The 17523-nt window shown below is 42.5% G+C and overlaps 1 protein-coding gene across 8 annotated transcripts in view; it reads left to right on the forward strand.

The window, feature by feature from the left end:
* Positions 1-5029: 5029 nt before the first annotated feature.
* PALS1 (protein associated with LIN7 1, MAGUK family member) overlaps positions 5030-17523 on the forward strand; it is a 157909-nt gene continuing 145415 nt past the window's right edge. For 2 of the 8 annotated variants that reach the window (XM_038405028.1, XM_038405033.1), the window contains exon 1: positions 5626-5824. The gene's annotated coding sequence lies outside the window, so the exon portion shown is untranslated. Of the gene's footprint in view, positions 5253-5577; positions 5825-17523 lie in introns of those variants that run through there. The other 6 variants (XM_043517395.1, XM_038405030.2, XM_038405034.2 and 3 more) reach the window with 6 other exon arrangements.

Consider the following 17523-nt stretch of genomic DNA (forward strand, 5'->3'; position numbering starts at 1 on the left):
CGATTTTGGCATATATACTAGCATTTCTTCTTTTGATCGGAGTTCTCCCTGTACAGATTCTTCTCCCCATACAGCAATCAGATCCAGTGTCTCCCATTCGGTCCATGCTGGAGCTCGTTTGTGATTCTGGGACTGCAAGGTCACCGGTGCTGCTGAGCTCGCCATGCTGACCAAACAGGAAATGAAATGCAAAAGTTCCCAGGGCTTTTCCTGTGTACCTGGCTAGTGCACTGGAGTTAAAAGTGCTGTGCAGAGTGGTCACACTGGAGCACTCTGGGATAGCTCCTGGAGGCCAATATCGTCAAATTGCACAATGATGCATCTGCACTACCCCAAATTTGACCCAAGAAGGTAGATTTTATCACTACTCCCCTCGTCAGGGAGGAGTACATCAGTCAATTTTAAGAGCCCTTTAAGTTGACGGAATGGGGTTGGCTGTGTAGCTACACTGCTTATAAAATTGACCTAACGGAACTAAATTTGATCTAACCTCGTACTGTAGACCAGGGCTTAGAGAGAGGTAAGCGATTGACTCCGTGTACACAAATTTGCAGAGGGACAATAGGGTTGAGGTCTGTTATTTCTCATCTCTATATATTATTTATTTATTTAAAAACATTTTTGCTGTTAACAAGCATGTTATCTCTGAAGACACAAATCCACAGTTTGAGAACTGCAAAACTAAGCATCTCTGATGGTATCTTCTAGACTGAGCACTGAGTCCCATTGGGTAGATAGAAAAATTAACCTAAATAATCTATACAGAAGCTCCTGGAACCTCATAAGATTGGTTCCCTAATCCATGAACTTTTGAAACTCATTTACAAAACTTTTCTTGAACATTACATGAATATATTGTCTCATACTATAGAATTAGAATTTATAATCCCTATTCCATTATGTGATATCTTTGAGCTATAACGTATCTTAATTAAAATGATCTTTAGATAGGTTTTTTCCTCAAAAAGCATTTTATCAAAAAAATCTAATTTAAATAAAAATAAATCCACTTTTTAATTTTTTTTTTAAAAAATCGTTGATTATTATTCTACCTTGTTTGTAGGTATATATTTTTGGTTTGTTAATGGAGACAAATAAGCAGATCAGTAGCAGAAATCTCAGTTTGACACTTCCTTAGACATTAGCAGTTGGCAGTGTTTACTAGGCACCAGAATAGAAATCTGTTTTAAGAAAGGATGTGAAGGAGAAAGGTAAGGTAATGACTAAGGTAATAGATTTTACAAGGAGGGCATTTTGTATATATAAGGGGCAGCATGGATGGATGCACATAGGCACTCGCTCAGAGAAGCAGATAAATGGATGGTAAAGTCTGGTATTGCTGGCAGAGTTTTGGAGGTGACAAGTGACAATAATAAAGCAGATAGGGCCACAACCATAAGGATGAGAAGATTGTATTTGATATGGAGAAAGGAGAGCCAATGAAGGGACCCAAACAGGTGGCTGGTCAGAACCACAGGCTGGGAAGATTATCATAACAGTAGCAATTTGAATTGACCTGCACAGTCCAAAGCTTCACTAAACAAGGCCAGCAAAAGGCTACAGTAATCAAGATAAGGGCTTGAAAAAATGCTACAAAGAGGGTTAATATGTTTACCAATTTGAAGGGAACAAAAGAAAATATAACTGGAAATTTTTAACAATTTATTATGGAGAATGTATTCTAATCACTAGACAATATGTATTGTGGTATCAGGAAGAAAAAATATTTACCTTTTTAAAATTTCTCTAATTTGATATAGGAAGATATTTTTAAACTAATAGCTACAATGTAGTGTTTGTAAGACAATACAGGATTTTATTTCCTTGTATCTGTCCCTTATAGAACAGAAGAGAAATGTCCTATGACTATATATCATAACAGGAGTTGATGGGATCATGCTAAATCATGTATGTATCACAATATATGTCTATGAAATGCTAGGCAGTCAACTCTTTTCCAACAGATTCCAAGGGCCTTGTTGACACAATAGAATTATACCAGTGCTAATTAAACTTGTATAATTGCATTGGCACACACTCCAGTGGTGCAGTGCCATCTCCAGCCATCCTTTTTCAGGAGCAATTCTGTCCCGTGTCCACAGGCAGACTTGATTCAAATATTGTAGCTGCATTGCCTCCTGGATGTCTATGGATGTGTTTACAATAGATAAGGTAACAATTTTTTTTCCTATATAGGCTGATACACATCTTGAATTCTTACACAAAAGAACTTTGATCAATTATTAATGGAGTTAAATGTTTCAGACTACTGTTTTTGTGGGAACTAAAGCACAATTTGAGTCCCAGTCATTCCTGCCTCAGTTCTTTTAATGCCAGTGTGGTCAAGTTTCCTACCATGCTAATACAGTAAGTGCAAATAGTCTTCTCACTGCTGCCTAGATATATCCTGCAGAAGTAGCTCATTGCAGCAGTAGCCTCTCTGGTCATCTTTTTGCAGTACACTACCTAGGGGCTGACTTGCCTATGACCCACCTACCTATACAAATAATGTTGCTCACAATGTGCTCTGCTGTGAGGCATTTATGTAGGGAACACCTTCTGCTAAAACTTTTTCATCTTTTCATCATTTAACTAAAAAGTATGTCTCAGCCAAGCATCTTATTAATGTGCTGCTAGTTGGCTAAAGGCCAACATTAATGCTTTCTTAGCATTATGGAGCAAGGATGAGATCCAGAAGGCTGGATGGTTACCAAAGAAACAAACAGGTCTTCAACCAGATATTCTGGAGACTTAGAGATCTCAGCATTAACCTGGTCTGCCAACCTGTACTGGCAGAGGATCAAAACCGTCAAATATAATTATAAGAAGGCAACAGACAGAAACAAAGTCGAAAGCTGGTGTCTACATTTGTCTTCTCAATGAAAAGTTGTACAAGATACTGAAAAAGTGTCCCTCCACTCAGCTGAATCTGCTCTTGGACAGCAAGCAAACCCCAGGCACCGAGATTCCCCAGGAAGGAGAGGAAGGTCCCTGCCATCTAGGAAAACTACACACACACAGAAGCCTGAACTGAAAGCTTGTGGGCTCATAGGAGCTCTCCGGGTAAATCTTGGATACAGAGCTGCTGATCAAGCTGGATGAGGACGACTCAAGGAAGGATGGAGTTTCTACAACCAGTAAGCAGCATTTTATTGCTAAAAGCATCCAGTTAGCCACTGTGCCACTTTCATGCAACCATCAGGGTTTGAGGAAGTCATTTGTGGATTCTTACGATCGCTGCCATTAGTGCTCATAAAAACATGGATCTAGGTCACATAAGGCCAGCAGAAGTGTCCACCTCTCTTCCTATTCTGCCATAACTGACCACCCTCACTCAGCCACTCCCCCTCTTTATGCCTCTACAGAAGGCATGGTAGTTCTGCAGTCTGCCTGAATTTGGATTCCATTATTCCCCAAGTGTCTTTCCCATCCAGTTCATTTGAAACATGGACCCCTGTTATTAATCAGAGTGGAAATGCTTGGTTTGTCATGCAGCCATAACACATGGTTGCACAAAAAGTGGAATACAAGTGGGGAAGGAAGCCTTAAAAGACATACAACATCTACAATGTAAAAAGACTAGAAACTGGAGGTTTTTAATGCTTCTGTGGAAAGGCAAGCACACAGCTTGGCACGGTCCACAGTAATGGAGGATTAGCTGGCCAGTTTACATGCCAAGAAAAGAAAAACCAAAGAGGATCTGTTTGAATTTAAAAGAGCATTGGAGTATATAGGTTTCAGAAAAAAGAGATACAAGATAAATATGGGCAGACAGGTTAAGTATAGGCAAGAGGATAAAAAGTGGCTGGACACCTATATGACAAACTACATGAAGCATTTGGTGAACCTGTAGCAGATGGGAAAAGATTTAAAGAGGCAACTGTTTGCTGACTTTTTGGTGGTCCAAGAAACACTTGCTGACATTGTGTCCTTAGCCACCCTCTACTCCAGCACCTCCTACCTAATCACTATCCTGCCCTTCAAAATATGAAGACTATAAGATAATGTGACCCTGGAGTCCCAAATCTTGTTTACATACTGATCCCTTCATTGAAAGTGGATGAGTGAAACTCTCCAATAGTTAGTGGAGGAGAAAAGAGGAGTGTTTCGTTAGCAAAGAGTGAAGTTGAATGCACGTTAAACTGAACACATAGATTTAACCCTGTGGATTGCTTTGTCTGTGTGGCTCAGTTGCTACCTGGGTCCCACCGTGTCTACAAAGAACAGTCTCTCCAGAGAACATGGGCTCTCTTACTCCATTTCTATTGATCATGATACATCTTTCCTATTTTGCAAATATTTTAATATAAACATTAAAAGCAAATAATTGATGCCCAGACACTCACCCTGTGTCCTTTTGGCCAGAGATTGCTGCACATAGCCAAGTTGAAGCCTTGTCTTTACTGGTTATGCAGTCTTTGAGATAATCTGGTCTCAACAGGTGACCATGCCAAGAGTGACCTATCTCCTTGTCACTTGTCTCTGACTGTAGCAAACTCTCTCTTAGTGGAGTCCTCTTCCTCCCTATGAGGTTGGCCTCTGGATGGTTCTCTTTCTGTTCTGTGATGATCTGGGTGTTATGTCTATTGGCTCATAAGTGTCATGAATTTTTATGAATCACTTGTCCCTCTTGCATAATGACTTTTATGAGCTGGGTACCACTGCATCCCTCACAACTCTGTTAGTCCCTTCCTTCTGGGGTCTAATAGCTGGATCCTCAAAGTAGTGCCTATCTGCAAAGCTGGTAGGTCCTTGGCTGGCCTATAATCTAATGCCTGCTTTCTCTGATGACCATCTCCACTTGGGAGTATCCCCATCCTTCTGGCTGCCCAAGGTCTCTCCTAACTGGTATCAGTGCTTTGATCTTTTGTCCCATCACTGCTTCGGCTGGACTGTTTTACAACCATGATGGGGTATGCCTCTGTGTCAAAAATGCTAACAAGAGTTCTGAGCCCCAAAATAGCCTTGTGCAACAGTCTCGGAATCAGCTGTGAAAACTAGCTTGGGGTTACTCTGGCCCTCTGACTCCAGTTCCACTGATCAGGCGACAGGCAGGAGCGGGGCTGAGAGCAGCCGAGGTGTAACGCAGCTAGATGCACCAGGAGCGAGGGGCGGCGCAGAGGAGGATCTAACCGGTGGCCAGTCCAGCCAGAAGGAGTTGGTGGTGGAAGAGAAGGGCTCAGACGCGACGAGAGCAGGGCGGGAGCGGCGCTTAGCCAAGACAAGGGCGTTTTGAGAGAGCTGCCGTTTCAGTGAGTCCGATGAAGTGAGCTGTAGCTCACGAAAGCTTATGCTCTAATAAATTTGTTAGTCTCTAAGGTGCCACAAGTACTCCTTTTCTTTTTGCGTTTCAGTGAGTGGGAGCCTTGGCTAGTCATGAGAGATGCGACGGGCCAGAGGGGCCATTACTGCGGGCGGGGAACAGCAAGGGAGCCCCTCATTCCCCCACTCACGCGCCACAGCCCCCGCTTCTCCCTGCGCAGCGAGCTCCTCTCCCTCAGGCGCTCCGCCGGTGGGGAGCACAGGCGGCGAGCGGGGCGGGCGCACCCCAGCCCGCCGCTCTCCAGCCAATGAGGCCGTGCGGCTGTGGGAGGCGGGTGGAGCGCGTGCGTGCGTGCGTGCGGCCGTTGGGGGCGGGGCCATCGCTGGGAGGCGGGGCGGGCGCCGCGGTGCGAGGTGTTTGTCTCCTGGTCTGTGGCCGTGGCGGCTGCGCAGCTCCGGGGGTCTCCGGTGTCTCCGGGCCGTGCGCGAGGGGCTTAGATGAAGGAGCTGCTGGGCGCGTCCGTGCTGAGGAGGAGGAGGGGGTGGCAGCTGCAGTAGGAAGGTGAGTCCGCCCCTTCCCCCCCCCCCCAACCGTGTGATCGACTCTCCGGGGGAGGGAGGCCGGGGCGGGGTGCGGCGAGTTCCCCGCGGCGCTCTGGCTCCAGCTCCTGCTGCGCCTCTGGCTTCCTGGGGGAGGGACGCAGGCGCGGTGCGGGCTCTGCTTTCCCCCTCCCCCTCCGCCTTCCGCGTGAACTTTGTCTGGCAGGGTCCCCGCGGCGTGACCCGCTCCCCGCCCGTGTCTGTGATATCGGGTGTGTGTGTGTCTGTCTGTCTGTCTGTCTGTGTCTCCTTGTAGGGTGGCGGCCTTGCAGTTTGTATATCCGTCCTCCTCCCTGCCCGAACTAGGGATCCCTGATCCTGCAGCTTTTGCCTACATGATCCTACCTGGGGCTTACTCTCTGGTGCAAATATTGCAAGTTTAGGCCTTAAAGTTGTATTAGTAAGGACTCCTGTTGAGTGTTATCTTTTTTACTTTTTGAATATATTTATTTTAATAATGGACTGCACTTAATCCTACTCTTCTTAACCATCTATTGGCAAGCCAGCGTTTGGAAATGATCTTCCTGTAAAGAGATTGCCCTGTAGTGATTTATAGGGCTTTGCAGGATTAAGTTAAAGTGGCTTGGAAACCAACACACTCAGTGTTCCACAGTAGGTATTGGTCAGACTACTGATTAAATAATCAATACAATACACAGATGAGTGTTATGGTAATGTTTAGGAACACTAATCGAGGAATTGGGTAGGCATTGTATACACAAGCAACAAGAAAGACTGTTTCAGAGTAGCAGTCGTGTTAGTCTGTATTCGCAAAAAGAAAAGGAGTACTTGTGGCACCTTAGAGACTAACAAATTTATTAGAGCATAAGCTTTCGTGAGCTACAGCTCACTTCATTGGATGCATCCGATGAAGTGAGCTGTAGCTCATGAAAGCTTATGCTCTAATAAATTTGTTAGTCTCTAAGGTGCCACAAGTACTCCTTTTCTTTTTGTCTATCCTAGAGAGCTTACTTTAGAAAGAGTGATAAGATATATCTTGCTGACTTTATTAGAAAGCTGACTGTAAGTAAACGATCTGCCCAAAACAATCTCTTACAAAGTGTCCTTGCTGTGTTGGGTATACAGATTTTTTTTGTTTTTGTTTTTTTTACGAAATTATTAAAATTACTGTAGCTGAAAGAGATTGGTGTGAGGGATGACACTATTCAGTTTTATTTGTGGCATTTTGTATTTTTTGTCTAGTTAGGTTTCAGAGTAGCAGCCGTGTTAGTCTGTATTCACAAAAAGAAAAGGAGTACTTGTGGCACCTTAGAGACTAACAAATTTTATTAGAGCATAAGCTTTCGTGAGCTGAAGTGAGCTGTAGCTCATGAAAGCTTATGCTCTCATAAATTTGTTAGTCTCTAAGGTGCCACAAGTACTCCTTTTCTTTTTGTCTATCCTAGAGAGCTTACTTTAGAAAGAGTGATAAGATATATCTTGCTGACTTTATTAGAAAGCTGACTGTAAGTAAACGATCTGCCCAAAACAATCTCTTACAAAGTGTCCTTGCTGTGTTGGGTATACAGATTTTTTTTTGTTTTTGTTTTTTTTACGAAATTATTAAAATTACTGTAGCTGAAAGAGATTGGTGTGAGGGATGACACTATTCAGTTTTATTTGTGGCATTTTGTATTTTTTGTCTAGTTAGGTTTCAGAGTAGCAGCCGTGTTAGTCTGTATTCACAAAAAGAAAAGGAGTACTTGTGGCACCTTAGAGACTAACAAATTTTATTAGAGCATAAGCTTTCGTGAGCTGAAGTGAGCTGTAGCTCATGAAAGCTTATGCTCTCATAAATTTGTTAGTCTCTAAGGTGCCACAAGTACTCCTTTTCTTTTTGTCTAGTTAGTTTCTCTGTTTCTGTGGGTTTTCACTCAAACAAGGGTAACAATTTTCAAAAATAGGACAGTCTGGTTATAAAAACAAAAAATGATAGTGATGTGAGAGGAATTGTAAAATCCAATTTAATTTTAAAATAGGACATTAAAATGTCTGTTTCAAAGTGTGAGTTAAAGTAATTTTGAATTCTGTGATAGAAGCAAATGTTGCATTTCATATCTAATGGTGCCCTTGAAATAGGGCGACTTCTATAATGTTCTGTTTAAAAATACTGTCCCGGTGATGAGCAGTTTGTCTCTCAATATATTTTCTGATCGCTGAACCAGGTCCCACTGACAATGTTTTGTGCATGTTTATATGAATTTTTCAAGTTGTTGCAGAGGCATAGAATTAAACAAAGATTATAGGTAAAACATTAAATTCTACTAAGTATACAAGAAATAAAATAATCTGTAGTTTAGAAATGTAATATATTTTTATTGTAAATTTAAAAATCAGTTTGTTCTAGGGCCACTGAAGATATTTAATCAAAATCATGAGGATCTTGCTGTTAAAAGCAACATGTTTTGAGTCCATTTATCATTTAATTTGAACTCTGAAATAAAAGCATGCTTCCTCGTTTATTGCCTTGTTATGTAACTGTTGTCCTAGGCAATCTTTTGTTTAGAGCCTTGTAAAGCACTTCTGGAATGATAAGAGTCTGAGTGGTAGTCAAAGATCTTCATAAATGCATTGCAACTGCTTGTTCTTAGTGGCCTTGATTAGGATACGTCTGTACTACAATGGCACAGCTACAGTACTGCATCTCTGCTGCTGACGACCATGGTCTGTTGATTGTAGCTAGGTTGATGGAAGAATTCTTCTGTGGACCTAGCAGTGTCTACACTGGTGGTTAGGACTACATCACACAGGGCTTGAAATTTTTCAATCCTGAGCAAAGTAGCTAGGTGAGTCTAATTTTTGGCCTTTGTTACATACTGTAACTTCTTTGGTTTGAATTTGTTCTGAACTCTGATGATTGGATATATCTCACACATAGCTGATCCAATTGGAAAATCTTCTATTTTATTTTTTTTCCAAAACAGTAAAATAATATCTTCCCGGAACACCGTTCTTATTGTCCTGCTTCTTGAGAAGCATTACATAGAGACTTGGACGTGGAAGTCTTTTTAGGTTGAGAAATGAAAATGTTTTCAATGTGATAACTACAATCCTTCATAGTTAACTTATGTACAGTTCTGGTATTTGATGATGCTATTACGTCTTGGTTACTCCTGCAATGGCAACATCAACCAGGGTTTTCAAAAGTGGCTAGTAATTTTTCAGTGCCTCATTTGTAGTGTATGCAACTTCAGACACCTTATAGGGGTCTGATTTTTTCAGAGGGTGAGTCCGCCACACTTTCTAAAAATCAGACCTCTTTTAGGTGTATCATGCTGCAAACCTGAAATCAAGGTGGATAAATATAATTGATTTTCAAAAATGTTTTTTAATTTAAATTGGATTTTTTGATTGTTTAAATTATAATTTTTCTTTTTTAAAATCTGTTTTAAAATCTGAATGTAATGCAAAATTTGTAAAGGCCTAAATTTATTATAATCTCTTAAAACATTTAGATAAAAATATGTTAAATCCATGAGGCTGTATCAGAAACTGAGTTAAAGGCTGATTTTCTGTATTCGCAAAAAGAAAAGGACGACTTATGGCACCTTAGAGACGAACAAATTTATTTAAACTTAAGCTTTCGTGAGCTACAGCTCACTTCACATCCGATGAAGTGAGCTGTAGCTCACAAAAGCTTATGCTCAAATAAATTTGTTAGTCTCTAAGGTACCACAAGTCGTCCTTTTCTTTTTGTGAATACAGACTAACATGGCTGCTACTCTGAAACCTGTATAAAAAAAGATGTTTTTCCCCTTATTTTAACTTTTGAGGTCAGGCTTCATAAATATGGCACAGTAGCTCAGCCAAAGTAACTTAGAAGACTGTCTCATTGTCAAGAAACTTAGGCAATAGGACAGGGGTGGGTAAACTTTTTGGCCCAAGGGTCACATCGGCTTTGCGAAACTGTATGAAGGGCCAGGTAGGGATGGATGTGCCTCCCCAAACAACCTGGCCCCCGACCTATCCAACCCCCCTGCTCCTTGTCCCCTGACTGCCCCTTCTTGGGACCTCCGCCCCTAACCACCTCCTGGGCCTCCACCCCCTATCCAACTCCTCCCTGTCCACACCCCCGCCCCCAGACAGGCCCCCGGGACTCCCATGGCTATCCAACACCCCTTGTTCCCCATCCCCTGACACCCCCCTGAACCTTTGCCCCATCCAACCTCCCCTGCTCCTTGTCCCCTGACTGCCCCGACCCCTATCCACACCCCCATCCCCTAACAGCCCGCCCTCCCTCCCTCCCCCTGGGACTCCCACGCCTATCCAACCGCTCCCTGACTGGTCCCGGGACCCCCTGCCCCTTATCCAACCCCCCCACTCCCCTCCCCCTTACCATGCTGCTCAGAGCAGCAGGCGCTCGCAGCCCCGTCGCCTGGCTGTAGCCAGCCACGCCGCCTGCACTGCACAGCAGGAGCGGCAGGGCAGAGTGCTGGTGGTGCAGCGCGCTGAGGCTGTGTGCGACAGCAGGGGAGGGGCCGGGGGCTACCCTCCCTAGCCAGGAGCTCAGGGGCTGGGCAGGATGGTCCCTTGGGCCGGAGTTTGCCCATCTCTGCAATAGGAACTTAAGTTCTGGTAACTTTCACTAAGGCATATTTGAAAATTTTCCCAGGCTTACCTGAAATAATCAGTTTAATTAATTAACTGTAGTTAATCCCTCTGTTTAATAAATACTTTAGCTGTAAACATGATGCATCTTTTGATAAGAACAAATTATGTATTCAAAATATTTAAGGTTTTGTTCAATAAAAATCAATTTTATGTTGAGTTGTGTGATGTAGCTATGTTGCATAATGACAGGTTTCAGAGTAGCAGCCGTGTTAGTCTGTATTCGCAAAAAGAAAAGGAGTACTTTGTGGCACCTTAGAGACTAACAAATTTATTTGAGCATAAGCTTTCGTGAGCTACAGCTCACTTCATCGGATGCATGATGACTTCATCCAATGAAGTGAGTTGTAGCTCACGAAAGCTTATGCTCAAATAAATTTGTTAGTCTCTAAGGTGCCACAAGTACTCCTTTTCTTTTTGTAGCTATGTTGGCGCTACTTCTATGTGTAGACCAGGCCTAAATTCTGAAGCAGAGTTGTAAACAAAAACAGAATCCTAATGTCCAGTATCTTCTTTAACCAATACACATGTTCTTTCCTGATAACGTTTATTCCTGTATGGACATTGCTGCTACTGCTCACATTACTACTGTGATTCTCAAAATATGAAATGTTTTTCTTTCTGAAAATCTTCTCTTTAGTATGTGTAGCTTTTGATCACTATAAATTAGTCAAGTACCATATATACTTGATCATAAGCTGGTTCGTTTATAAGCCGACCCCACCAAGATGAATAAATAAAAATGGTAAAAACCGTGCGACCCTTTCATAAGCCAACCCTATATTTCAGGGGTTGGCAAACTTTTGCTCCTGGCCCGTCAGGGTAAGCCACTGGCAGGTTGGGACATTTTGTTTACCTGGAGCGTTCGCAGGCACAGAGCTCCTCCGCTCCCAGTGGCCGCGGTTTACAATTCCCAGCCAATGGGAGCTGTGGGAAGTGTATTAGATGTTTAATTCAATGATTTCATAGAGTTTAAAATCATCACATTTTGGTGTAGACCCGTTTATAAGCTGACTCCCGCTCTTTGATGTGTCATTTTTTCCAAAAATATTCGGCTTATAAACAAGTATATACGGTATACAAATGATTGTTAAAGTGTCCGTAGATATACCTCTAATGTTCTTTGACATTAATTTCTTCAGGATCTTTCTTCTCTAGCAGGTGTGCTTAGATATCATGGTGGTATATGCCTTCTAATATCCCTTTCTTCTAGATAATGCTATATTCAATATGTGGGTATTAACAACTGTATTGACTCCTTAGAGCCAGTCCAACTTCAGTTGGAGTTGGTGGAGAAGCTCCACGTTAACTGCATTAGGATTTGGATCAGGCTCTTTAATCTTCATGTTGTCTATCTCAAGAAGACTTGTATTTGTGTTCTGGCAGCACCTGCAAAGTGATGGGCGTTATCCACACACAGGAAAATAGTATTACTGTGGAGAGCTTGCAGTCTAATAGACAAAATTCCAGTTACAATTTATTAACATAATTGGAGGCAGCAGGTGGGACCCGGTTGCAGGGCAGACAGCCCAAGCCCCAGGGAGAGTGGGGCAGGCCCCTTGGGGTTGGCAGCCCAAGCCCAAGCCCCGGCCCCTGGGAGCGGGGCTGGCAGCCCGAGCCCCGGGAGCCCGAGCTCAGTTGAATGAGGTGGTCAGTGGTGTCCTGCAGCAGGAGCCCCACAGAGTGCAGAGGAAATTTTAAACTTAAATCCCTGGAAATATTCATTTTTAGGAGGGGGTTCACGAGATTTCAGTGTTAAAGTTTGGGAATCACTGGCTTAGGAACACTTCTTTTAAGCCGTAACTAAAAGTACATTCTTAAAGTGAGAGCGCACAGGAAAATACACCAACCAACATTCAGCCATGACTCTGACCATGCTTATGTGGATTCATTGATTTACGGACCGCCTGTCTTTCATAAATTTCATTATCTGTAGTTCTGTATGTGGTTTTGTATTGGCCTGTGTGTGTAAGTAAGGTATGTTAGATGTGAAATGTCTTTCTGCAGTGTTCAGGAAAAATTATATGAATGAGTGATCTCTACTAGTGACTTATAAATTTGATAATCTTCATGTAGAAATAATTGAAAGCTTCAGGAAAGGGAGGATTCTGGGAGGTGGAAGGAAGGTGAAGATAGTTTAATTACTTCATTGGTTATTTCCTTGTCTTTTACAAACTGCAGTGGTGGGATATAAAATCTAGCAGCCGTAACTAAAATTAATAGTGTTTTGTGTGGGAATAGATATGCAAACACCTAAAAATGTTAATTTTGAAATTGATGCTCAGATATGTCAAGAAATCTATGAGCTGCCAATGTGATATGGCTGTGAAAAAAGCTAATGCGGTTTTGGGATGCATCAGGAGAGGCATTTCCGGTAGGGATAAGGAGGTTTTAGTACCGTTATACAAGGCACTGGTGAGACCGCACCTAGAATACTGTGTGCAGTTCTGGTCTCCCATGTTTAAAAAGGATGAATTCAAACTGGAGCAGGTACAGAGAAGGGCTACTAGGATGATCCGAGGAATGGAAAACTTGTCTTATGAAAGGAGGCTTAAGGAGCTTGGCTTGTTTAGCCTAACTAAAAGAAGGTTGAGGGGAGATATGATTGCTCTCTATAAATATATCAGAGGGATAAATACAGGAGAGGGAGTGGAATTATTTAAGCTCAGCACCAATGTGGACACAAGAACAAATGGGTATAAACTGGCCACCAGGAAGTTTAGACTTGAAATCAGACGAAGGTTTTTAACCATCAGAGGAGTGAAGTTTTGGAATAGCCTTCCAAGGGAAGCAGTGGGGGCAAAAGATCTATCTGGCTTTAAGATTCTACTCGATAAGTTTATGGAGGAGATGGTATGATGGGATAATGGGATTTTGGTAAGTAATTGATCTTTAAATATTATGGGTAAATAGCCAAATCCCCTGAGATGGGATATTAGATGGATGGGATCTGAGTTACTATAGAAAATTCTTTCCTGGGTATCTGGCTGGTGAATCTTGCCCATATGCTCAGGGTTTAGCTGATTGCCATATTTGGGGTCGGGAAGGAATTTTCCTCCAGGTCAGATTGGAGAGGCCCTGGAGGTTTTTCGCCTTCCTCTGTAGCATGGGGCATGGTTGACTTGAGGGAGGCTTCTCTGCTCCTTGAAGTCTTTGAACCATGATTTATGGACTTCATTAGCTCAGACATGGGTGAGGTTTTTCATAGGAGTGGGTGGGTGAGATTCTGTGGCCTGCGCTGTGCAGGAGGTCGGACTAGATGATCAGAATGGTCCCTTCTGACCTTAGTATCTATGAATCTATTGAATGAGTCAGATAAAGTGCTAAAAGTTATAATGTGAGTAACTTTAGAACTACTGATCCAGGATGTGAAACTGCGTATTTATAAGGATTAACAGCAGCATGATGGATAGCTGTGATGACTGGAATACAGATATTGAAGGCTATGAGCTTTCCAGGAGAGAAAGAAATAAAGGTAAAAATGGTGGGGTAACATTTGTATATCAATAATGTGGTAAACTGTAAAGAAATAAGCAGCGATTGGCTAAAACAGTCTTGGTCAAAATCACTTTGGGTAAGAATTATAAAAGAGGTTCTGTTAGGGAGTGTTAGGTGTTTGCTGTAGGCCTCCAGATTTGGTTTTGGATATGGAGAGAAATATCTCTCTAATATTATTAGAAAGATAAAGAATACTGGAATAGTCATTATGGAAAACATTAATTTACCAGATATAATTGGAGAATAAATGCTACAGATAATTGTAAAGCTGAGTTACTCCTGGATATAACAACAATAGCTTTCTTCACCAATTAGTCAGTTAACCACCAAGAGGTGATGCTATTTTAGACTTGCTTTTGGTAAGTAGTGAAGAGGTTGTAGAAAATAATCTTGGATTGAGTGATCATGAATTGATACAGTTTAAATTGAATGGAATAATAATCAAAACACTTGAATAAATTTAAGATTTTTAATTTCAGAAGGGTAGATTTTGGAAAATTAAAGGAACTAGGTAGTGAAGTTGACTGGACTGAAGAGCTCAGGGAAATGCAGAGGTGGCTTGAAACTTCTTTAAATCCAAGGGACGAAAGGTATCTGGAATTTGTACCCTAAGCCAGCGGGCAAAATCTTGTAAGAGAGGGCTCCAGATCAAATTGGATGAATAATCATCTCAAAAAGAATATTGGGAGTAAGCAGAGAGCATACAAGGAATGGAAAGAAGGGGATTGATCAGCAGAGAAAGCTACATCTTGGAGGTCATAAAGTGAGAATTTTCAAAAAATCAAGCTGTTAGATCTTGCAAAGGAAATTTTAAAACAAATAGTAAGGTTCTAAACCCAGTGTTCCCTCTAATTTTTCCCACACATAAGCAGAATTAATTTTATGTGTACCAACATGGAGGTGATGTGTGACACATCACCTCCATGTTGGTGCACATAACAAAATTCATGTGGTGAGGCTGAGGGGTCCAGAGTGTGGGAGGGGGCTCAGGACTGGGTCAGAGAGTTGGGGTGCAGGGGTGAGGGCTCCAGCTGGGGTGGGGCCGGGGATGAGGCGGGTCAGAGTTGGGGTGTGTGTGGGAGGTGAGGACTCCGGTTGGGGGTGCAGGCTCTGGGGTGGGGACAGGGATGAGGGGCTCAGGGCTGGGACAGAAGGTTAGGATGCTGGGGTAGGGCCAGAGATGAGGGGGTTGGGGTGCAGGAGGGTGCTCCGGGGCTACAGTGGGAAGAGAGGATTCCCCCCAGCTCTCTCTCCCCACAGCAGCACCTGGCTGGGAGTGGAAGGTGCCTCTCTTCGCTGCAGCAGCTCTGGGGCTGTGGTCACGGGACAGGTGCCCTTCCCCTGGCCTTGGCAGGTCCGGGCTGAGTTTGGGGGGGGCACCCCTCCACTGGACACCCCTCCACCGGTCGTGTTATGCCGTGTTATGTTATGTTAACCCACAAGATGGGTTCCCTGAGTGCCTGTGCGGTGCTAAATAGGCTGCTGTGCAGTGCAGCTTACAGGGACCTTAGCTTAAACCTTATAAATAAAGAGAACAAGAAAAATAAGGAAAGTGTGGTAAAAGGAGAGGGTAGAGATTAAAGATAATCTAGTTATGATCCCAAAATTAAATGAATTCTTTTCCTCAGTTTTCAGTAAGGATGCTAATGGAACACAGGGGCAAAGGTAGGATGGGGAATGGGAAATAATTCAAATGGTAATTACCACATCCATTGTGGAAGAGAACCTTCAAGAGCTGAAGTCTCAGGGACTGGATAGTCTCCATCCCAGAATACTGATTGAACTGGTACATGAACTTGCAAGTCTGATAGCAAGGATTTTTAATAAATCTATCAGAGCAAGTGCAGTACCTTGTAGCTAGATAAAAGTAAACATAGTACCTATATTTAAAAAAGCGTGAGAGGGGGAAGTGATCTAGGCAACTACAGACCCATTGTTCTGATCTCAGTAGTAGGAAGTCTTTATAACAAATCTGGAAGAAAAGCATTACTGAAGACAGAAGTAAATGCAAAATGAATAAAATACAGTGGGGGTTGATAGAAGGTAGATCATGCCAGACTAATAAATATCAATTTTTTATAAGATAACTAATTTTTTTTAAGACAAAGGCAATGCATTAGATCTAATCTATCTGTACTTCAGTAAAGCATTGGCTGCAGGACCACATGGGAAGTTATTTGTCAAACTAGAGAAGTGGGTGATTGGTACAAGAATTGACAGATGGGTAAGGAACTGGTTAACGGGAAGACAACAGTGTGTTGAGCTGAAAGGACAGCTGTTGGGCTAGAAAGAAGTTATTATTGGAGTTCTTCAAGGATCAGTCTTGGAACTGATTTTATTTAATATTTTCATTAATGACCTTGGCACAAAAGGTAGGTGTGCTAATGAAATTTGTTGATGACATAAAGTTGGGAGGCATTGTCAATACAGAGGAGGATCAAAATATTATACAGGAAGAATTGGATGACCTGGAGGCTGGAGTAATAGAAATGGGATGAAATTTAATACTGCAGAGTGCAATGTTATGCATTCAGGGACTAATAACAAGAGTTTCTAGTATAAACTGGGAGTTCATCAGTTGGAAACAACAGGAAGAGGAGGAAGACCTGGGTGTATTAGTCATCCCATGATCGACTATGAGCCACCAGCATGGTGTAGCCATGGAAAAGATAAATCTCCTAGGAAGGATTTCTAGAGATGAGGGGAAAGTATTAATGCTATTGTACAAGGCACTGGTAAAAACTCATCTGATATTCTGTGTAGAGTTCTGTTCACCTCTTGTTCTTGAAAGAATAATTCAAACTGGAACAGGTGCAGAGAAGGGCTACCAGAATGATTGGGGACTAGAGAGCCTCTCTAAAAAGAGAAAACTCTAAGGATTCTTTAAGGAAAATGACAGTTCCCCAGGATGTTGAACCATGGAAATATTACTCGGCTGTTTACACTGTTGTTGACCAGGGAACATACTTCAGAGGTTCATGGTTTCAATTTACAAAAAGTAACCCCCACCACTTGCGATGCTTTTTGACACATTCCAAGTTTTAGACTTGGTTTTGACAGTCCATGGAGAGTACACTTGTTCTACTTCAGGAACTATTGATGTACCTGGGACAATACTTTAAGAAAATGAAATGTTGTGATCTACAAAAATCTCATTAACTGACTTCACATCACAAATTTCATTTTCATGACTTTAAAACTTGTTGAGTAAGTGGGATTGTGGTTGACTTTTGGTTCTAAAACATATAATATGTTTAAACTGAAGGGTGGGGGGAAAAAACCTTTAATCAGTTTATGGTGCTCTGTGGCCACTCTGCTGCTGTTAATGCACTAGCTCAAATAGAGCTATCGTGTGTCTGTCTATCTGCTCTGGGAAGCATGCTCCCAGCTGCAGTGTAGGCATAACCTTAGGGCAGTGGTCCCCAAACTTCTGAGGGTCATTCCCCCCCCTCACCCCCATGATCTGTGTCTGCACCCTGGCCATGGCTCCAGGGGTGGCAGGGAGGAAACAGGATGTGGACGGGGTAAAGGGGCCAAGGGTCTGGGAGTGGGGGG

This window comes from Dermochelys coriacea, chromosome 6 (genome assembly GCF_009764565.3).
Source record: "Dermochelys coriacea isolate rDerCor1 chromosome 6, rDerCor1.pri.v4, whole genome shotgun sequence".
In the NCBI taxonomy this organism is placed as follows: domain Eukaryota; kingdom Metazoa; phylum Chordata; order Testudines; family Dermochelyidae; genus Dermochelys; species Dermochelys coriacea.